The sequence below is a fragment of the Macrobrachium rosenbergii genome, chromosome 55 (assembly GCF_040412425.1).
Source record: "Macrobrachium rosenbergii isolate ZJJX-2024 chromosome 55, ASM4041242v1, whole genome shotgun sequence".
Taxonomy (NCBI): domain Eukaryota; kingdom Metazoa; phylum Arthropoda; class Malacostraca; order Decapoda; family Palaemonidae; genus Macrobrachium; species Macrobrachium rosenbergii.
This window is the reverse complement of record NC_089795.1, coordinates 49,568,543-49,592,966: the sequence shown is the minus strand read 5'-3', so window position 1 is coordinate 49,592,966 and position 24,424 is coordinate 49,568,543. Positions and strand designations below refer to the sequence as shown.

General features: G+C 35.0%; 1 protein-coding gene across 3 annotated transcripts in view; it reads right to left on the bottom strand.

The window, feature by feature from the left end:
- Positions 1-24,424, bottom strand: part of MESR3 (misexpression suppressor of ras 3) — a 242,532-nt gene that overhangs the window by 60,659 nt on the left and 157,449 nt on the right. Inside the window, exon 1 of one of the 3 annotated variants that reach the window (XM_067098458.1) lies at positions 10,111-10,186. The exons of the other annotated variants lie outside the window; for them this stretch is intronic. The gene's annotated coding sequence lies outside the window, so the exon portion shown is untranslated. Of the gene's footprint in view, positions 1-10,110; positions 10,187-24,424 lie in introns of those variants that run through there. 3 annotated transcript variants of the gene reach the window in all.

The window sequence follows — 24,424 nt, the reverse complement described above, 5'->3', positions numbered from 1 at the left end:
AAAGTCCATAGAACACTGATAGAATATATATACATATATATTTATATATCCTCCTAAAATTAATATGAAATGTTAAAATGCCTTAAACACTTATTGACGCATTACCCCGAATAACTTTCACAGTATGATCGACAATACAGCGTAAAAATTACGATGAAAAATTAAATTCTTCATGGGAAATGCAGAAAGAGGAGATCACTTATTAAAAAATAAAAAAAATAAATGAACAAATTAATAAATAAATGGAAAATATGCAAGTAAATTATTGAAATACAAGAATTTTATTGAGTAGTTTTGCTTTGCATTTTCGCTTGAACTTCTGAAGTTCCAATTGCACAACATCCTCAGGGAGTCTGTTCCACAGTCCAACGGTGTGAGGAATAAAGGACCTCTGGAACTGAGAAGTCCGACAGCGAGGCACACTTACTGCATGGAATGCATTACGCAACAATCTATACGCATGCTTGCATACATGTATGTTTATACAAACGTATATATATATATATATATATATATATATATATATATATATATATATATATATATGTGTGTGTGTGTGTGTGTGTGTGTGTGTGTGTGTGTGTGTGTGTTACGACCTTCAATGTCGCCTGGAACCCAATATAGCAATTTTACTTATATGTAACTTAATCCAAGAATGAAAATATTTTGTCGTTAAATAAAAATCACATTTTACGTAAAATAAAAGGCACATTCTATGCAAAATAAAAATAACATTTTACGTAAAACAAAAAAAAGCACATTTTATGCAAAATAAAAATAACATTTTACGTAAAATAAAAAGCAAATTTAACGCAAAATAAAACGCACATTTTAGGTAATATACAGAGTACATTTACGTAAAATAAAAAGTACATTTATGTAAAATAAAAAGCATTTATGTAAAATTTTACGTAAAATAAAAGCACATTTTACGTAAAATAAAAAAAGCTCATTTTACCTAAAAAAAAAAAAAAACATTTTAGGTAAAATAAAAAAGCTCATTTTACGTACAATAAAAAGCATATTTTACGAGTCCATTCATCCAGATCTCCCACGGTAAAGGAACTGATCTCCAGTGTATCATATGACTGAAAGCAATTGAAGTAGAAAGCAATTGCAGTCGCAAGCAATTGTTAATGTCTGAGAACAGCTATGTAATGCGAATGTCACACGGGCATTCAGTCAATCGCAAAAGCTAAAAAAATTAATAAATTTTATGAACGCCATTCTGCTTAACCTTGGGGAAGGTCGATGTATACAAATATGACAAATAGGAGTATCTCTCTCTCTCTCTCTCTCTCTCTCTCTCTCTCTCTCTCTCTCTCTCTCTCTCTCTCTCTCTGAATAGTGAATTTAAAGGATCTTATTATTTTACTAAATACATTTAGCAATGGGAAAAAAATACTGTGGAATATAATCTCTCTCTCTCTCTCTCTCTCTCTCTCTCTCTCTCTCTCTCTCTCGTGAATGCACACTTAGGAAACAGGTGTATCAAATGTATTAATGAAAATATGATGGCCTGCATCGCACGCAGTGTGAGGGAGTAAGATAATGATTAAAGAGGAAATCAAAAGATGAGAGAGAGAGAGAGAGAGAGAGAGAGAGAGAGAGAGAGAGAGAGAATTTTAAGTTATTGGGTACTTGTTAACAGGCACTTGTAGGGACAACACGTCGAATACGAGAAAAATGGGGAGAGAGAGAGAGAGAGAGAGAGAGAGAGAGAGAGAGAGAGGATTTCAAGTCAACGCGCACTCTTACAGCAGACAGAACAGAGAATAAGAGAGAGAGAGAGAGAGAGAGAGAGAGAGAGAGAGAGAGAGAGAGAGTCTTCAAAATCAAAACACACTTGCTAAACCCACGAGTAAAAGGAACATTCACGCATGGATGGGCAGGGCTTCACCCTCAGGCAATCCTCTGCCACCCCTCCCCGTTCCCCAACCCCCCTCCCGTTCACCCCTTCACCTTCTCCCCCGCCTTCGGCTACTTTGTCTGCTGTGGTCATTCCATCCCCCCACCTCCGGTGCACGCTAAGGAGAGAGAGAGAGAGAGAGAGAGAGAGAGAGAGAGAGAGAGATGCTGCTACATGATGTAATGTGGCTGGGTCAAGTGGTAGCCACCCGTAACTCCCCTAACCAACAACCCCCCCACACAAGAATCCTAATCCCTTTTTGTTCAAAGATGTCAGAGGAATTAAGTTATTATTATTATTATTATTATTATTATTATTTATTATTATTTAGAATCTGAGCAAAAGCAGGATACAGAACCATTAACGTGATAGAACAACTTCTACATTATAGTATGCTAACAAATCAAAGATTTGCAATTTACACACACATATATATATACATATATATATATATATATATATATATATATATATATATATATATATATATATATATATATATATATAAAACTAAACATTTAACCAAAACAGTTAATATTCCTAAAGGAATCTGGGACACGAACTCCCCAGATTTACTGTCAGTTTATTTAAGGACGTGACAAATTTTCTTATAAATTCCTAAATATGCTCAAGAGTTCCAGGGGGCAGGGATTTTCACATACAAAGTGGACCGAGAGTGCAACGAAAACGTGATGCAATCGTAACAGGTGAAAAGATATATATATATATATATATATATATATATATATATATATATATATATATATATATATATATATATATATATACATATATACACATAATTATATGTATGTATATATATAACAATGCTCAAAAGAGAGAGAGAGAGAGAGAGAGAGAGAGAAATGAGATCTTATGGAAAACTAAATGAGATCTTGGAAAACTATTATATATATATATATTATATATATATATATATATATATATATATATATATATATATATATAGAGAAAGAGAGAGAGAGAGAGAGAGAGAGAGAGAGAGAGAGAGAGAGAGAGAGAATATGAATAAGCACGATCTGATGAAGGACGGAAAATAAAACCTGAATTGCAAGAATATAAATCATGAATATAAATAAAGTTGAAAAAGCATGATTTAAAAACAGGGGGCGGGGCTTTAGTACCCTGGCTCAGTCACCCGGGACGGCACGACAGATTATCGGCCAATCAAGTGCCCCGTAACAAGCATTCACACGGTGACGTCAGCCAAGAGCAAATAGTAATGCCTGTTCGCCTTAAATCTGAAGTGAAATCGGGTAAGGCAGTGAATGATGGAGGGCAGAATATGACTCAATATTTAAGTGGTCATATATATATATATATATATATATATATATATATATATATATATATATATATATATATATATATATATATATATATATATATATAGATAGATAGATAGATAGATAAAACATATACAAATATTTGAAAATACTCATAATATTCATTGAGAAATTATCAACACTGAACATTACTTGCAATTTCACCATCAAAAAAAAATACTGGAAAAGAATTAAGTAAAAAAATCTCCAACTCGCTGAAATAAATAAATAAAATAAAAAATACAAACTTGGATATACACATAAACCATTACTACAGAGAAAAATAATAACGAAGGGGTACAAAAGAAAACTAGAAAATATATATAAAACTGGACAATCGCAAACTCTAAGTTTGGAAGGAGAACAGAAGTGTCTAAAGTGAAAGGAACTAAAAAATGTATTATACTGTATATATATATATATATATATATATATATATATATATATATATATATATATATATATATATATATTACCTTGAAACTAGGAAAGTAAATCAAGGTGATTATCTGGGACCAATCGACAATACTTATCAAAAATTATTTTTCGTTAGCTCACGGCCCCAAATATAATTTAGTAAAACATTTAGGCTATACACAATACGGTATATAACTTAGTAGGATCTATAACTGAGAGCGAGAAAAGAGAGAGATGATATAACAATAATAATGATGCCATCAAGAGAAAGGAAGACAGACAGAGAGAGAGAGAGAGAGAGAGAGAGAGAGAGAGAGAGAGAGAGAGAGAATAATAATAACAATATCATCAAGTGAAAGGGAAACCAGGATAGCAGACGATATAACCTTGACTACCCCGTCTGTCTGAAAGTGGCGTCAAACAGCTTTTACGAAAGGAAAAGTAAGATTAAGCAAAAGAAAAAAATAATTTGAAACAATGAGACAAAATTTCTTCCTCCTTACATGAGGGAGCATCGAGGCCAAGTCGAGAATAATACCGAGGGGGCGGCCGGGTGAGAGAGAGAGAGAGAGAGAGAGAGAGAGAGAGAGAGAGAGAGAGAGAGGATTTTTCAGAGTTGCCATTTGATAGGATAATATATGTATAGCTTTTTCCTTCGTCCACTAGAGAGAGAGAGAGAGAGAGAGAGAGAGAGAGAGAGAGAGAGAGAGAGAGAGAGTCCTCCGGCAATTCGAAGTTTGTCACATGATAGGATAGTATAAATTATACTTTTGTACAGTCTTCGATCATGAGAGAGAGAGAGAGAGAGAGAGAGAGAGAGAGAGACAGACAGACAGACAGACAGACAGACTACATGGAGTCACTTGCTTTGTCTTCGTTGTCAACAGGAGGAGGCTACAATAGATAAGAATAAAACATACATAAACAACTTCTATAAACGAACCACGGAAAAAATGGGCGGGGATAAACACCATCTACACGTATTTGATGATTCCCATTCACAGATCATAAACCATTATTATTTTTTGTTAGATGACAACATCGACACTGGCGTACCTCAGGGTCAAGTCTTTGTTCCCTGTCAGTTGTGCTTTGAAAACGAAGGAAAGAAAAAATGATGACCTCATGCCATGTATGATCATAACGCGCGTAGGCGAATTATCTGAAAATCTCATCTCTTCTTGCTGACAGCGAAGGCAGTGCATGTGATTTCACATAGAGTCTCTCTCTCTCTCTCTCTCTCTCTCTCTCTCTCTCTCTCTCTCTCTCTCTCTCTCTTAATCGAAGACGAAGGAAAAGTGTATACTTTATACTATCCTATCACGTGGCAACTCAATGAATTACCATAAAGATTCTCTCTCTCTCTCTCTCTCTCTCGAACTCTCTCTCTCTCTCTATCTCTCTATCAAATGGCAACTTGACTATCCTATCAAATCTCTCTCTCTCTCTCTCTCTCTCTCTCTCTCTCTCTCTCTCTCTCTCTTTTTGGTACAAGAAAGAAAACTTGAGGACTTCAATGTATCCTAACGCATCATGTTTCAATGAGTTGTCAGAAAGATTCTCTCTCTCTCTCTCTCTCTCTCTCTCTCTCTCTCTCTCTCTCTCCATAATCATTTTGACAGCATCATAACACAGTGAAGTAACTAATTTAATTTAGCAATTTTCTTTTTAGTTTGCACACTGCTGTGCATAGCCCATCTATGCAAGTGTGCGAATTTGACACTAATTTGATTTTTTTCATCATATTCAGCATCCCTTGCAGATCTAACACAAATGCAAACGTTATACCTGTGTACGCACGTTCAACTGCGTATGCACGTATCTCATCTGTAGGCCTATCTACATGGGAGGGTAACTCAAAGATATAAATTCCATTGCTAAATGCATATCGCTTTCCAAAACTATACGTAGGCCTATGTATGCATCTCATTATTATTATTATTATTATTATTATTATTATTATTTTCCCGAAGATGAACCGTATTCACATGGAACAAGCCCACGGGCGCCATTGATTTGAAATTCAAGCTTCCAAAGAATATGGCGTTCATACGAAAGAAGTAACAAAAAGTAATGGGAAACACAAAAGAGGAGATCAATTATTAGAAAAACAAATAATTTGACAAATTAATAATTATATAAAAATGTAAGTAAAATATTAATATATAATCATTTGAATTGTATTAGGGGTAGCAATACATTTCATCTTCGCATGAACTTCTGAAGTTTCAATTGCAAGACATCCTCTGGTAGGCCGCTCCACAATCCAACGGGGTGAGGAATAAAGGACCTCTGCATATCATTATGCGTATGCAAATAAACCATCTGTATTTACATGTAAAGAAACTAAAAGACTTCTGTTTCACAACTCCATAGACAACCTGACACGCAACATCGTTTTATCACTAGATCACGAAATAAAAAAAAAACGCAGCGCCTAGCAGCAAGAAGCCATTATACACAAACCAGCGAACATCACAGCGAGCAATCAAGAAGAGAAGCCAGCACACCGATGTCAGCGACTACTTAAAAGCCATCATGCAAAATTTCTCTTCGATAACAGCAGCTATTTCATCCAAGGACCCTTTAACACTCTGCTGATGACGGATGAAGTCATCTACGTTCCTCTCGGTGCGTTCTCGCGCATGCGTGCAGCTATTCGTGAGAGCATAGGTCTTGCATTAGTCTGTTCTTAAGTAACTGGAAGTCAGGCGTGGAATGCAAAATATCGAGATTTTCCGACGGAGAAAAATGCATTGCAAATATTGCGTTTTAGTAGTTTATCCCTTTACTCGTCACACCATTGGACTTCTCATCTCCTAGGCCCGCGTTCGATTCTCCGACCGGCCAATGAAGAATTAGAGGAATTTATTTCTCGTGTCAGAAATTCATTTCTCGCTATAATGTGGTTCGGATTCCACAACAAGCTGTAGGTCCCGTTGCTAGGTAACCAATTGGTTCTTAGCCACGTAAAATAAGTCTAATCCTTCGGGCCAGCCCTAGGAGAGTTGTTAATCAGCTCAGTGGTCTGGTTAAACTAAGGTATATACTTAACTGAACTGTGGAACAGTCTCTCAGAGGATGTCGTGCAATTGGAACTTCAGAAGTTCAAGAGAAAATTCAACGCATTATTACCCTATTACTATTCTCCTTGCATTTTAATACATCTATCAGTTCATTAATTTATTAATTTATTTTTTCTTTTTTAATAAGTGACATTTCTTCTCTCTGTGTTACCCTTTATCTCCTCTTGCTTCTTCCTAATGAATACCATATTCTTTGGAAGCTTGAATTTCAAGTCAATGGCTCCTGTATGGGCTTGTTCCATATGAATAGGGTTCATCTTCTGAATAATAATAATAATAATAATAATAATAATAATAATAATAATAATAATAATAATGTCTGTTCTACCAAGGAAAGAAAAAGGTAAACACTAATGACTTTTTAATTATTCCTTTAAAAAGGTAACCAGTATTATCGTTATGCAGTTTGTCAAGGGTATGAAATTACAAGCACAGACATTCGCCCAATTAAGATGAACACAGATACGTCCAAAACATTCAAAGACACGGAAAAATATTCTTCCAAATCATTAGTTATTCAAGGAAAATGAAAAATATACATTTAATACGAATTCACAATAACCACAAGGCACTGAAAACCAGTGATTACGAACGTAATCTAAGCAACAAATGCATTTTCAATATCCTAAGAGACAAAATAACCTTTTAGAGCCAAATATCAGTTACCCAGCACACTGAAAAATTTCACAAATCACTGCAATGCATGATATGTAACATCTAAAGTTTTATACAACACAAATCAAGAGAGGGTGGATAGCGAGATGGAAGAAAGAGAATATGAACAGAGGTACAGTAAAAGGAATGAAAGGTGTTGCAGCTAGGGGACGAGGGAACGCTGCAAGACCCTTTAATAATGCCTCCAGTACACCGTATGAGGTGCACTAACGGCACTATCCCCCCCCCCCTACGGAAATAAATAATTAAATAACTGAGAGAGAAAAATTAGGCCTGTTGTGGCCATCAAAATAGCAACTGGGTATCCCCCCATTCTTCTCCTGTACTTTTACTTTCTCGCGTATTATTCCTTGTCGTTTTAACGTCTTCCTCTATCTCCCAGTCTCCCTTAGCCCGTCAACTAGTTCTATTCTATCTTATCCATCAAAAAACGAAGTCGGGAGATTACACTGTAACATATTTCCAAAGTCCTCTGTTTATACCCGAACTAGCCGTCATCACAGGCTACTTTAGTTAAAAGAGCCCGTGCTGGCATATGGCCTGCTTAATCAAAACAACAGCTACAAGTCCTTACAATATCACTTCATCACAACACAAGCACATTTTTTATAATCACATTTAACCTAACGACACGATCACCAACAAACGAATGCGCACGCATAATGATCATCATCACATACACAAACAAACACATACTGGCTGTCATCATCATCAATAAACACACACACAATCAAAAACAACAAACCAGTATCACTATCATCATAAAGACTTCGTCATTATAACCACCACACAAACCTACAAACACAAACACAGATACACAAGGGTACCCAATTTAGCACAAAGCTGCTCACTAAACTGATAACAGAATAAAACACTGGAAAGAGAGGGAGAGAGAGGAAGTTCATCTGGATACCAAAGAGATGCTGTCTTCATTATCTGTCCCTGGAACCTTTCATTTCATCTTCCTGCAATTGTCTTTAACTGTCATTCTTTCGGGACATTATCCCATCTCCTAAGATGGGGAAAAATGCCACCTTACACATGCACAAGCACATATAGGCACTTAAAAACACACCACACACGTGTATGAGGATCTTACGTAAAATGTTTGTAAGCCTTCAGGAGGTGTTAATTCAACGTCGTTTAAAAATACGCTAATACGCACAAGACGAGAGCACGCACATACCTGTCACACAAACGCTGGAACAAACCGGTGTCTCACTATAACACGCGCAAAAACCGAGTCGCGTGTAAGATGCATACATATGACAAAGTTTAATTTGTATACGTTTCAAACACCGATGATCTTTTAATAGGAGATAATGAAAACACAAACGTGTGGGTTACAGAAATGGACACAAAAAATCTCTCGCAGTTTTTAAATCGACTTTAACTTTTAAAACGTTTCAACGTATCTGATGGTTTTTTACAGATTCTTGCGACAAAAACTGCTCAATTCTATAAGGAACCTATCACTGCTTTGTCGCACTTGAAGAAGGAACGTGTCCCGTGTGATAACGAAGTTTAGAAATTAATCTTATCGCTTTGAAATGTCACCAGAAATAACATTTCCTTTGTTTTCGAAGTGGGAAAACTACTATCTATAACCTGCACTGTAATTCTGAAATGGGCTTGAGACTTTTCTAAAATTCAAGCTTGAACGAAGAGGAAACTCAAGTAAATTAGAGAAACATACACACAGACAAAATTGACAAGGATATATTATACATTTCCACACACATGAACACAAAACAGCTCTTTCCTATAATATCAAAATACATTCAACTCTCTGAATAACACTTTCAGTCTCTGATAAACCTCCAGTAATTCGTGAATAACTTAGGTCCACGTCAACTTGTATCAATAAATTACTGAAAATTTCATCTATTTATTTATTTTCTTAATTTATTTTTTATTTTCTAAAAACTGATACCGTCTTTCTATATTTCCCATTACCTTCTGTTACTTCTTTCAAATAAACACTATACTCTCTGGAAGCTTGAATTTTAAGTCGGTGGCCCCTGTGGGCTTGTTCCATATGAATACGGTTCATCTTCTGAATTAATAATAATAATAATAATAATAATAATAATAATACCATTTGCAATCTAGATGTTTGTACTCTTAACACTTGTTACAACCACGCGACGCGTACTTGGTAAATTGACAGTTCACAAATATGCTCCTTTCTCCTCCATCACAAAAACAAAATTCGTAGTTACTCATCACTTAATCAAGCCGATACACTAAAATGGGCCCCATCCCCAGCCCCACCCCCGAAAAAATAAATATATTACGCCCACTTTCACAAAAATCACTGGAAAATAACATTAACAGGAAACATTTCATCCACCAAAAATCTTGAATGTGCAATCGCTTTTAAAACTCCTTGCACATTTCTTAAAAAAAAAAAACTCAAACTAAAAATACGCATCAGAACTGCTAACACATTTCTTTAATGAACACCACCACGAAAAAAGAAATCAGACTATAAACAACTGCTTCAAAACTGCTTGCAAATTTCCACAAAACCCCACGATGAAGGAAACTCCATTAGAAAACAACTCACAACTCCTCGAAGGTGCTTGCGCGTGTCTCGCCTTAAAAAAAATAACCACACACAGTAAAGGAAAAACTCAAAGAGGAAACAACAACAACTCTTTTAGGAACTGCTTACACTTTTAGTTGCACTATCTACCGACCGACCCTACCGGGACACTTTCAAGAACTAAACAACTGAGTTTGGGTTTGGCCGACTCAGTCATACTCAGGGAGCACGAGGGAGAGATGGTTGGGGTTGGGGCGTTAAGAGGTGTCACCACTGACAAGAGAAAAGGAGGCAGATTTGATCACCAAATTCACCACAACACGATGAACGTGATGGAGGGAGAGGAGGAGGAGATTGAGGAAGGAGGTGGTGGAGGAAATGGGAGACCAAGTTATAAAAGAGAGAGAGAGAGAGATATAGGAAAATTAGGAGGGAAGTAGGATGGCTGGTAACTCTTCCTGGGGCAAAAGTCAAAAATTCAAAGAGAGGAAGGGAACTACTGTCGAAGGAGGTGTACACACAGTTTTCAGGAAAGCGGGAGAGCGGGAATCGTAATAAAGAGAGGAAAAATGAAAGGAAGGAAGGTGTTCCGAAAAAGAGGGAAGATAATGAATGGAGTTGGAGAAAAATGAGGAAGATGGAAGTAACAAAGGATTCCTGAACGCACACCTACATGAACACTATCCAGGCTTTCTGGGACAAGAAGAACTGGACCTAAAGGTTGTTCTAAGAGCAAGAGCCCTTGCTGGCGTAAAGCCGTGGCAATCTAGACCAGACATATAATGGGGGTAAGGAAGGCGAACCAAGAAGAGGAGAATTAAGGAAAACGTAAGAGGAAGGCTGTCAAAAAAGAAAATTAAAAGGAACACATGAAATGAGGTTGTCTGATAAGAAGAACCAAAGTCACACCAAGATAAGGAGATTTATAAGCAAGGGGTGGGGTGTAAATAATAATAATAATAATAATAATAATTATTATTATTATTATTATATTACACAATTATTATTATTATTATTGTTATTGTTAGTTCAGAAAGACGAACCCTTTTCATATGGAACAAGCCCACCACAGGAGCCACCGGCTTGAAATTCAAGCTTCCAAAGAATATTATATTGTTCATCAGAAAGGAGTAACAGAAGGCAATGGGAAATACAGAAAGAAGATATCACTGATTATAAAAAGAAAAAATATAAATTAACAAACGTACAGGTTATGATGTAAGTATATTATTAAAGTTATTTTACAGAAGTGACGAATGAAAAAAAAACTGACTCAAAAGAAGTTACTGGGACTCACGTCTTGGCGGATGGACAAAAGGGAATAAACAGGATAAAATAAGGGATAAACCAAATAATAAAACGAAAACATCGAGAAGCAAGAACAACAAGGAAGCAGAAAGGAAAGGGGGCAGTAGTGAGTCCTGGTTAGGGAGGTAGGGGGGGTATCCCATGAGTCAGGTCATATCCTCAAATACGTTTTAAGCTTTTAACACAACCCATGTGGCCTTCCTGAGAACACCGCCCACACCGGCCCATGAAACCGACCCGCTTTACCCCGCCCATGTGGGGGCGATCTTCTTACATATATACACATGGGTCTCATCTTAAGAGAGAGAGAAATCTGCATAAAACCTAAATGGTGCCGCCAAAAGGCTTTTCAAGAAGACAGAGAGACAGTCCTGTATATTCTGGCTGTTTTTCCTGTATTATTCCTGCAAATTTCTGTTTGCTTTTCCTTCACTTCAGTTGGTTTTTGTTGTTTTTACTTTATTTCTGTGAGCTTCTTTTTCTTTTAATAATTTACATGAATTTATGGTTGATTTTTCTTCATTTCTGTAAGTTTGTGGTTTTTTGTCTTTATTTCCGTAAGTTTCTGGTTGGTTTTCTGCATTTCTGTAGGGTTTTGTTGTTTTGTCTTTATTCCTGTAAGTTTCTGGCTGTTTTGTCTTTGTTTCTGTCAATTTCTGGCTATTTTTTCTTTGTTTCTGTCAATTTCTGGTTGATTCTTCTTTGTTTCTGTCAATTTCTGGTTGATTTTTCTTTGTTTCTGTCAATTTCTGGTTGATTTTCTTTATTTCTGTAAGTTTCTGGTTGTTTTGTCTTTATTATTTCTGTAATAATTCTGGTTGTTTTTCTTTATTACTTCTGCAAATTACTGTTTTTTTTATTTCTGTCAATTTCTGGATAATTTTTCTTCATTTCTGTAAGATTTTTTTTTATTTCTGTAAGTTTCTGATTGTTATTTTCTTTATTCTGTAAATTTACTAGTTTTCCTTTATTATTTCTGTAAATACCTGGTTGTTTTTGCTTCAATTTCTGTAAATATCTGGTTGTTCGTTCTTTATTTCTGTATTTTTTCTGGTTGGTTTTTCTTTATTTCTGTACATTTTCTTTACCTTTCGCAAAGTAAATTTCTTACTGGTCTTTTGAAATGCAAATCCGGTCAGGCGTACATGAATAAAAACGGTGTACCACTTCGGGGAAACATCACATATTAATGTACGATCGTAAACGCAGCTAAAGAACTAATTTGATACCATGATCTAACTGCTACATACTGTGAATTTCATCATACTGTGGATGTCATCATACCGATAATTTTATCGTACTGTGAATTTCATCATACTGTGAATTTTATCTTACTGTGAATTTTATCTAACTGTGAATTTCATCGCACTGTGAATTTGATCTTACTGTGATTATTTTGTTATTGTGAATTTCATCATGCTGTGAATTTTATTTTACTGTGAATTTTATCTTACTGTGAATTTCACCGTACATGAATTTGATCATACTGTGAATTTGTTTATACTTTGAATTTTATCACCCTGTGAATTTCACCGTGCTGTGAGTTTTATCTTACTGTGAACTTCATCCTACTGTGAATTTGATCTTACTGTGAATTTGATCTTACTGTGAATTTCATTGTACTGTGAATTTCATCATACCGAGAATTTTATCTTGCTGTGAATATTATCTTACTGCGAATTTCATCCTACTGTGAATTTTATCTTAATGTGAATTTGATCTTACTGTGAATTTCATCCTACTGTGAATTTGATCATACTGTGAGTTTGATCATACTTTGAATTTTATCACACTGAATTTTATGTTACTGTGAATTTCATCGTACTGTGGATTTTACCTTACTATGAATTTCATCATACTGTGAATTTTATCTTATTGTGAATTTCATTGTACTAAGAATTTCATCATATGGTAAATTTTATATTAATGTGAATTTCATCATACTGTGAATTTTATCTTACGGTGAATTTCATCATATGTGAATTTGATCATACTGTGAATTTGATCTTACTGTAAATTTCTGCTCTACTGTAATTTGATCACGCCAGTAAATTTGATCTTACTGAAATTTCATCATTTTTCTTAGAATTTGACCATACCAGAAATTTATCTTACTGTGATTTTCATCGTACTGTGAATTTCATCCTACTGTGAATACAGGGGGGTAAGACATCACTGGCACCAAAGGGGCGTGTGTGGGAAGGGGGTGACAGGTAAAAATAACCGAAGATGACGGACATTAGTGTCTCATCCATAGTTCTCGAGGTCAGCTTTATTGATAGTGACACCTCCCATGCCCGCTGAGTCAAGTTCAGCCCCCGACAGGAAGGGAGTGAGAGGGGGTGGGAAGGGGGTGTCATGCAAATATGACAGAAAACGACAGATATTAGCATCTAATCCAAAGCTTTCAAGGTCACTGAGTTGAATAGTGACACTCCTGATGCCCTGTAAGTCCAAATTCAGCCCTGATAGGAATGGGTGGGAAAGTGAGAAGAAATTGGAAGAGGGTTACATGTAAAAATAACAGAAAACGACAGATATTAGTGTCTAATCAATAGTTTTCGAGGTCGCTGAGATAAATAGTGACACTCCTGATGACCTTTAAGTCTAAGTTCAGCCCCGATAGGAAGGGGGTGAGAGGGGGTGGGATGGGGGGTTACATGTAAAAATAACTGAAAACGACAGATATTAGTGTCTATCCACAGTTTTTGAGGTTGCTGAGATGAATAGTGACACTCCCAATGCCCTTCAAGTCCAAGTTCAGCCCTGATAGGAAGGGAGGGTGAGAAGGGGTGGGAAGAGGGTGATGTAAAATTAACCGAAAATGGCAGATATTAGTGTTTAATCCATAGTTTTCGAGGTCACTGAGATATATAGTGACACTCCTGATGTCCTTCAAGTCCGTGTCTAGCCCCGATAGGAAGGGAGGGTGAGAAGGGGTGGGAAGGTGGTGACATGTAAAAATAACCAAAAATTACAGATATTAGTGTCTAAAGCAAGTTTTTGAGGTTGCTGATATGAATATTGACACTCCTAGTGCCCTGATAGGAGTTGGTGTGAAGGGGAGAAATCTGAAATGTCAAAAATGATGGTCAATGTAACAAGCAACTATTCAACTTAACAGGAGAGAGAGAGAGAAAGAGAGAGAGAGAGAGAGAGAGAGAGAGAGAGAGAGAGAGCTATCAGTTGTCATTTAGGGTTTTTCCCGGGTAAAGCTCGGTTGGGTCAGCTGGTATATATGTATGTATATATATATATATATATATATATATATATATATATATATTTATTACATATTTGTTATTTAATTCTGAATTGCCTGACTAACGCCCTTTCGTTATCTAACGCAAGAGAATTAGGAACAAAAATTCACAACAGACTATAGCATAAAAATACGGACACAATAATAATAATACAGAATATCACACACACACATATATATATATATATATATATATATATATATATATATATATATATATATATATATATATATATATATATATATATATATTACCTTCGCTCGATAAATCACCTCCAGGAACCTGCAGAAGAACAGAGGATCACCATCAACATTATCATCACCATCATCATCGTCATCATCATCATCACTCGCATCAAAGCATCCATGAAATTGTATCCTTTATCCTCTGGCCCCCCTAACCCCCCAGGGAATAATAAACACCTAGGTGCTCCCGGAATCGGGACCATAACCAGGATGCTAAGGGAAAAAAAGTAGAAAATACCCCATCAAAAAAAAAAAAAAAAAAAGTAGAAAATACCCCCATCAAAATATCGTGATTTTAGGAATCATGTAAGCCCTTTGTTGGCCGAGTTGGTTGAGCTTCAGACCGTCATTCGATGGGCCGGAGTTCGATTCCGCCGCCATTGATGAAGAGTTAGAGGAATTTATTTCTGGTGATAGAAATTCATTTCTCGCTATAATGTGGTTCAGATTCCACAATAAGCTTTAGTCCCATTGCTAGAAACCAATTGGTTCTTAGCCACGTAAAATAAGTGTAATCCTTCAGGCCCAATGGCCCCTAGAGGAGCAGGCTGTTAATCAGCTCAGTGGTCTGCAAAAACTAATATACTTAGCAAGAATCATGTGGGTTACCAGCAAGAAAATGCATATATATATATATATATATATATATATATATATATATATATATATATATATATATATAGCCTATATATATCAGGAAAAAATGTCAGAAAAGAAGACACCTGCAGAGTTAATAATTAGAACAGAAACAGGATAAAACAGAAAATAGTCCAGACTACCATAGTCCTGCGACGAGACAAATTAACGTCCTGCGTGATAGCCCCTGAATCCTGTAGGATACATAGCCATACCTACTGTCGTAAGTGCACGCTGGGCAGGTTATACCATTTAAAAAACAAAAAACAAAAAACACTCAGAATCACCTCGATTCCATCTGGCCTGTTATTATCAGTATTTTTATTACTGAAACAAGACGACCCTGTAACTCCGCATTCCTCATCAGTAGGACTGATGAGGGATGCGGAGTTGTATCTGAAAGTCTCTCATTTTCGTTTTTAACTTTGTACATCAATATTTATAACATTACTGTGGCTTTTAATTCTCGATATTATTATTATTGCTAATAGATTCAATAATTTCGTGAAAAACAATCTGAGTAATAAAAATCCACAGTTTATAGGTAAATATATTACTATGTGTAAAAATTACATAGCAACATATTTATATATAATTGTAGATTTATTACTCACATTATTGGTTATTATTATGTTAGTGTTATTATTATTATTATTATTCAGAGGAACTCTATTCATATGAAACAAGCCCCACCACAGGGGCCATTGACTTAAATTCAAGCTTCCAAAGAATATTATGGGTGTTTCATTCCAGAAAAAGTAACAGAAGGTAATAAATACAGAAGGAGAGATCAGTTATTAGAAAAAGCAGATAAATTAACAAATAAATACATAAATGAATGAATAAATAAATAAAAATACAATACAAGGAGAATTATATTAGGGTAGTAATGCATTGCATCTTCGCTTGAACTTCTGAAGTTCCAATTGCACGACATCCTCTGGGAGACAGTTCCACAATCCAAGGGTTGGGGAAAGACGAAAATTTTAAGTCCTTTATCAGATCTTTATCTTAAGAAGTTCTATTGTTTACCTCCTCAAGTCGCCTCGTCACGACAAAAGGGTTTTTTAACAACGACACGGCTCCTTGGAGACGCAGACCAGCTGTTGTTCCCTGGGCCGCCGCTACGCAGTTCTACGTGAGTAACCTTCTCGATTTGATACAAGTAAAAATACACGTGTTATATTGTTTTCAATTGGAGCAATTTAATCCATATTACTTGAGGTTACATACAAGCAAAAAAAGCCTGTGTGCTGCACAACCTACCAAAGTATATTTAATCTTTTAATTATTAGGGAATACCTAAACTGAAACATATATATATATATATATATATATATATATATATATATATATATATATATATATATATATATATGTATATGTATATATATATATATATATATATATATATTATCTTCTGTACTGTCTATAAGTATATTTATATCGATAAACTAGATTTATTTGCGAACACAGCCAGTGCGTCTCTTCAGGCAGTGTACCGCTGAACTTTGCATTAAGAGCCAATTTGGGAGAACTTATGTCAGCGCGGGCTGTCGCTTTTGGGTAGCCCGTAAAAATATGTGACTTTATTTTTGCAAACTCATTAAAGGAATACCCCAGATTGGAAGCAACGCTAATCTGGGTATCCCAGGTTAACCTCTCCCTAGGATGCAGTTAAGTGGGGAGGAGGAGGAGGAGGAGGAGGAGGCTGAAGAAAACAAGAGAGGAAAGAGCATTCGAAGGTCGCCGTTTAACCCGTAGCCCGTGGCTTGGTCTTGAAACGCACTTCCAAGGAGAAGCTTCATCAACCTCGCCCTTGAGTGACCGACCTCCAAAAGATTAGGTATAAGACAGGAAGAGATGAGTGAAGTTTAGGTATAAGGCAGGAAGAGATGAGGGAAGTGATAAGGAGTTGGAAGATACCATCGCTCTGGTTAATGGGGGCCTTCCTGGCTTCTGTACTAGAATTTTACTGGCGATAATCTCTTCTCTTTAATGGCTCTTATTTTTATAAGTACAGAGGCTCTTATTCTTTAAGCCAACTGGACTCTAATGCTCTTACTTAAATTGTCCTTTAATGCTCTTATTTTTTTTACGTTATTTCTTTTCATAAGGTTCCTATTTTGTAACAGTTTCCATTTTTGTCTAGTTTTAAAGACAAATTCGTTTCCAAAACCCTCTCACTTCAAGTCAAAATTTTTCTTTTATTAGCCTTTTAATTAATTAACCAATTTCCCTTTAATAGTGTTCTGCTTTATAACCAATTTCATCTGTCTTTTACTCAACGACCTATTTTCCTTTCAGTCCAAGTTACCTTTGATAGTCTTACTTTTCAGCCAAATTTTCCTCTCACAGTGAATATTTACATCCCAATTTCGTTTCCATATTCTTATTTTTCAATCCAGTTATACCCTTTCACACTTTTACAATTGCAATTTTAATCCCATTTCCCTTTCAGTCTCTATTCGTCAACCCAATTTTCCCTTCATAATCTCTTATTTTTCAACCCCAATTCCAATAAATCTCACTTTTCAAAATAATGTCCCCGAATTTGTGGGTCTCTATGCTGACTGGCTGTTTTATCGAAAGATTAAAGGCGTTATCGGTATAAGGACCAGCTAGGAAACACTCTCTCTCTCTCTCTCTCTCTCTCTCTCTCTCTCTCTCTGAGACTGGTGCTTATATATGTATATATATATATATATATATATATATATATATATATATAGTATATATATATATATAATAAAAATATTTATAAAATTATATTTCTTTACCATTTAGTGACTCATGCTCTTATTATTATTATTGTTATTATTATTATTATTATTGTTATTATTATTATTATTATTATTATTATTATTATTATTATTATTATCATTATTATTATTATTATTATTATTATTATTAAAAATCTCATAAGAGATTGTTATGAATAATAATAATAATAATAATAATAATAATAATAATAATAATAATAATAATAATAATAATTTTAGAGTTTACCATTTTGCCGAGAGACCTTTAAAGTAATATACAAACCTTTTTTTATATTAAGCGAACAAGAAGCAAATTTCAGGAAATGGGAAATCTTTATTAGCAGGCGACAGCCTGAAGCAAAATTCAACCTGTCATAAATAAAACAAAATATCCCTAAAAATGAAAAAAAAGACATACACAGTACAGAGAATTATGTGACAATCTCGCGCGATGGAAAGCAAACAAAAAACACAGAATTACCGAGAGAGAGAGAGAGAGAGAGAGAGAGAGAGAGAGAGAGAGAGAGAGAGAGAGACAAAAATAACGATATAAAAAACATGAGCATCCATCGGCACCGCCCCCCCTCCCTCTCCCCCACCACACGCATTCCCCGCAAATGGACGGAAATTACCAAACGACGATTTAAGCACACACGGACGAACGCATGCACCACCTTGGCAATGAAAATTAAGAACCCTGAAAAAAAAAAAAAAAAAAAACACTGGCATTGACGCAGAAGGTAACAGAGATGAGCAGAGATGATCGTGGTCCAAGAAGTTTTTTTGTGTTTTTTTATTTATTAACGATTTGTCCTTGAATGTGTTGTCCAGGTATTATGGGAGATGACAGCATACTGTAGTACAAGAACTAATATGGAGGTAGGTATTTAGATAAAAAAAAACTGAATCTTTAATTTTTTGTGCTTTTTCTATTTTTTGTATCTTTCTAATTTTTCTTATTTTTTTCTTATTTCTTTTTTTTATGTGAGATCTCTTCTTTCTGTATTTCCCTTTACCTTCTCTTACTTTACAATGAACACCATACTCTGGAAGCTTGATTTCCAAGTCAATTGGCTCTTTTTTATTAGGCTTGTTTCACATGAATAGGTTCATCCTCTGAATAATAATAATAATAATAATAATAATAATAATAATAATAGTTATTGACCAACTATTTCGTATATTAACATATGTCAAGTACTAATATAGTAGAACAGAATATACAATTTAGGCCAAAGGCCAAGCACTGGGACCTATGAGGTCATTCAGCGATGAAATGAAAATTGAGAGTAAAAGGTTACAAAGGCGTAACAGGAGAAAAACCTCGTAGTTGCACTATGAAACAATTGTTACAAGAGGGTGGAAAGTAAGATGGAAGAAAGAATATGAAAGGAGGTACAGTAAAAGGAAAGTGAATGCCATTTCTTTCTCTTTCTCTCTCTCTCTCTCTCTCTGAACATCAAGTTGCCTTTCTACTCATCCGCTGAAACAACTCCCACTCTCCCTCTCTCTCTCTTCTTTCTCTGAACATCAAGTTGAATTTCTTTCTTTACTGCCTTTCTACTCATCCCTCTGAAACAACTTCTCTCTCTCTCTCTCTCTCTCTCTCTCTCTCTCTCTCTCTCTCTCTCTCTCTCTCTCTCAACATCAAGGTACCTTTCTACTCATCCGCTGAAACAACTCCCGCTCTTTTTCTCTCTCTCTCTCTGAACATCAAGTTGAATTTCTTTCTTTACTGCCTTTCTACTCATCCCACTGAAACAACTCTCTCAACTCTCTCTCTCTCTCTCTCTCTCTCTCTCTCTCTCTCTCTCTCTCTCAACATTAACATCAACTTGAAATTCTATATCATTTCCTTTCTATCCACATTCAATCTCTCTCTCTCTCTCTCTCTCTCTCTCCACATCAAGTCGAAACCCTCTCCTCACAGCCTTTCTCCCCATCCACTGCAACCTCCCTGAGTGAAACAACTGCCATCCACCCACCAAGACTGATCAAAACTCATTCCACCCGAGGAAGACGAAGGAGGAGAAGGAGGCGACAAAAACTGGATTGACCTGAGGCATCTCTTGTCCTCGGGTCTATCTGCTAGGATTACCTGTCCTGACCCTCCCCCTCCCCATCCCACCACCCACCTCCTCCTACATCAACCCCACCCCGCCCCCTCTCTCTCTCTCCAAAACATACCACATCCTACCCAGTCAAGAGGACACCCTTTCCTCTGCACCCCGAAGAGGCTTCTCAGTTTCCATCCTCCCCACTCTCTCTCTCTCTCTCTCTCTCTCTCTCTCTCGTCCCGATCAACCAGCAGGTCCGGCAATTTCATGCCCCTGTCTACCCTCGATGTTCAGGGAGAAAGGTGTTTTGGAAATATTTGCATGGCTGGTCCCTGTCTGTCTGTCTGTCTATACGACTGTCTCTGTCTTTATTTAAGCCCTGTTTGTCTGTCTGTCTCACTGTCTATATGTCTGCTGTCTCTCTGTCTATATATAAGCTTTGTCTGTCTGTCTGTCTCAGTGTCTATTTGTTTACTGTCTGTATTTAAGCCCTGTCTGCATGTCTGTCTTGTTGTCTATATATCTGCTGCCTATGTCTGGATATAAGCGCTGACTGTCTGGCTCCCTGTCTATATGTCTGCTGTCTCTGTCTATATATAAGAGCTGTTTGGATTCGCAAATTATCACCGCCATCTATTGTATAGCCATGAAGGAGAGGAAGAAAAAGAATGATGATGATGATTGATTATCATTCAGAAGATGAACCCTATTCATATGGAACAAGCCCACTAAAGGGGCCACTGACTTGAAATTCAAGCTTCCAAAGAATATTGTATTCAACAGAAAGACGTAACAGAAAATAATGGGAAATACAGAAAGAAGAAATCACTTATTAAAAAATATGGCCTCTCCACAACCTTCTTTCATTCACGGCCTCCAAAACCCAAGTTATTGTCTCCTTGTTGAATGTTTGTTAATTAAAGACTTCGCCAAACTTCCCTGATTGTGTGTGAGACAAATGGTATTTGTAATATATTCCTGTTCACAAGGATTTTAAAAATCTATCCCGGCCAGGGAACAAACAAGTATTAATCTTGCTTGTCTACAATGTTCACAGATTCTACAGTATATTCAGAGCATGAGTTAAATCACGTTATTATCACTGTTTAAAATGACCTAACATTCACGTGGAAACTTGCAAAAACATTAAACGTGTTATATTTTCTGTAAACTAGAAGGAGAAACATAAACATGTTCAAAATAAATAAAAACCTGAAAAGTAAAAATGCTGACCGCATTGCATTCAACCTAATCTAAGCAAAGAATCCTAAACATGAACAAAAACAAAAACAGACAAAAAAATTGAATATATATTTCACGTCACTTTATTCCTCACACCGTTGGACTGTGGAACAGCCTCCCTGAGGATGTCGTGCAACTGGCACAAGTTCAAGCGAAGATGTAGTGCATTACTACCCTAATACAATTCTCCTTGTATTTTAAACATTTACTTACATTTTTTCTATTTATTTATTAACTTGTTAATTTCTTTTTTCTTTTTTAATAAGTGACCTCTTCTTTCTGCATTTCCCATTACTTTCTGTTACTTCTTTCAAATGAACATCATATTCTTTGGAAGCTTGAGTTTCAAGTCAGTGGCACCTGTCGTGTGGGGGGGGGCGGGGCTTGTTCCACATGAATAGGGTTCATCTTCTGAATAATAATAATAATAATAATAATAATAATAATAATAATAATAAAAATAATTTTATTATTAATAATAAAAATACTTGGACAAGAAACAAGGCTTTCGGCTGCCATGAACGTAAACATTTAACAAAAATTACGGGCATCGAGAGGAAAAAAACAGATGACAGTCAACAAATCAACAAACATTAAATTAGAAGTCAACAAACCGAGCTTCAAAATCGCTTCCGTCCCTGTGACTCCACAGAGATAAGATTCGAACAATCATTAAATACCCCCTGATCGCTGGAATTCAAACCGATGCGACGCATTATAGGAAAACTTTCCTATTGTCGTTAGCATATGTTTATTTCGCCTCTCTTTGCCCTTTTCTCATATTTAGCTTATTCTCTGGTTTTCCTTATTTGTGTTTCTTCATTTTTATTGAATGGTTTATTCATTAATTCTCCATTTCTTTCTCCGTGCTTGTAACAAGCATTCTGCCTTTCCGACTAGGACTGCAGCTTGGATAATAATAATAATAATAATAATAATAATAATAATAATAATAATAATAATAATAATAATAATAATAAGCGACAACATAACGTATTTAAAAATCTCTTGCCAAAAAATTACTGGGTCTAGTTCTACGGTAATAATAATAATAATAATAATAATAATAATAATAATAATAATAATAATAATAATAATAATAATAATAAAAATTTGCCCCTTAGATATCCACTACATGAATGTCAAACACGTAAAATTAACTTTAACGAATAAATGGAAGTATAATTTACACAACTCGATGTCTCTCTCCAAGGCAGCTCCCACTCCAACGAGAGCAAAAACGAGAAGGAACGAGACAGAGACGAGAAGGAACAGGAAACCGCGGGACGAAAGGGTCAAAGAAGGGTCACGGAAAGGGCGAGGGAATGGAAGGGGAGAGTGGAAGGGAAGTAGAAGAAAGTTGATGAAGAGGAAAGTAAAGAGAGAGAGAAAAGTGAACGCGATAACAGCAGATGATGTTGATCAGATAGCAAAGAAAGAGAATAAAATTAAATAATATAATAACAAATATAAACATGTAAAAAAACAATGCTGAATGCGTTGTATTTTGCATAACCTAGACAAAGAAACATACGTATGTACAAAACGAATAAAAACTTGCAAAATTTAACAATAAAAAATACAAGTATCCGAAATTGATTGTGTTGTATTTCATGTAAACTAGACAAAGAAACTTACATATTTACAAAAATATGAACTTGCCGAATTTAACAATTTAAAAAAAATCACAAGTATCCAAAAATAATGTGGAATGTTTGTATTTTGCGTAACCTACTAAAAAAAAATTACATATGTACAGAACAAATACAAATTGCAGAATAAAAAAAAAACACAAGTACTAAAAAACAAATGTTGATTGTTTTGTATTTTATGTAACCAAGACAAAAGAAATCTACATACTTACAAAACAAATGCAAACTTTCAAAATAAAATGTTTTCGTATTGCGTTCTAAGTGGACAAAGAAACATAAACATGAGCAAAAGAAATAAAGACACGTAACAGAAAATTATTATTATTATTATTATTATTATTATTATTATTATTATTATTATTATTATTATTATTATTATTATTATTATTATTATTACACCTCGTAATTTGAATAATGATCAACACCTGTGGTTGAGAAAAAATAAAAATATTTATCGTATTGTATTCTACGCAAACAAAGAAAGCAAGAAAAAAATACAAACACGTACAAAAACTGATTATATTATTATTATTATTATTATTATACCACGTAACTTAGATAATGAACAACACTTCTGGATGACAAAAAACTTAAACATTTAACAAACATTACAAAAGTGCATAAAAAGATGGTGAATTTTTGTAGGCTCAGGTAACCTTATGAAAGAAAAACACTTCTGAATGACAGAAACATCAACACTACAAAAAATAAATAAATAAATAAAAACACATAAACAGACATAAGCTGAACTTCTTGTAAAGCTTCACTACCTTAATATAGTTCTCCTTGCAGTTTAAGAATTTACATTTTTATCTGTTTACTTATTAATTTAATTTATTTTTTATTTTTTAATAAATGATCTCTTCTTTCTGTATATTCCTTTACCTTCTGTTAATTCTTTCCAATGAAGAACTTATTGTTTGGAAGCTTGAATTTCAAGCCAATGGCCCTTGTGGTGGGCTTGTTCCATATGAATGGGGTTCATTTTCTGACTAATAATAATAATAATAATAATAATAATAATCATAATAATAATCATAAAGTCATCTTCTGAATAATAATAATAATAATAATAATAATAATAATAATCATAAAGTCATCTTCTGAATAATAATAATAATAATAATAATAACAGCCTAGTTGGCTTGTTCCAAGTGAATGGGATTCATCTTCTGAATAATAATAATAATAATAATAATAATAATAATAATAATAATAATAATAATAATAAATCTTGTATTCCACGCAACCTTGTCAAATTGACACCAAGCGCTTCAT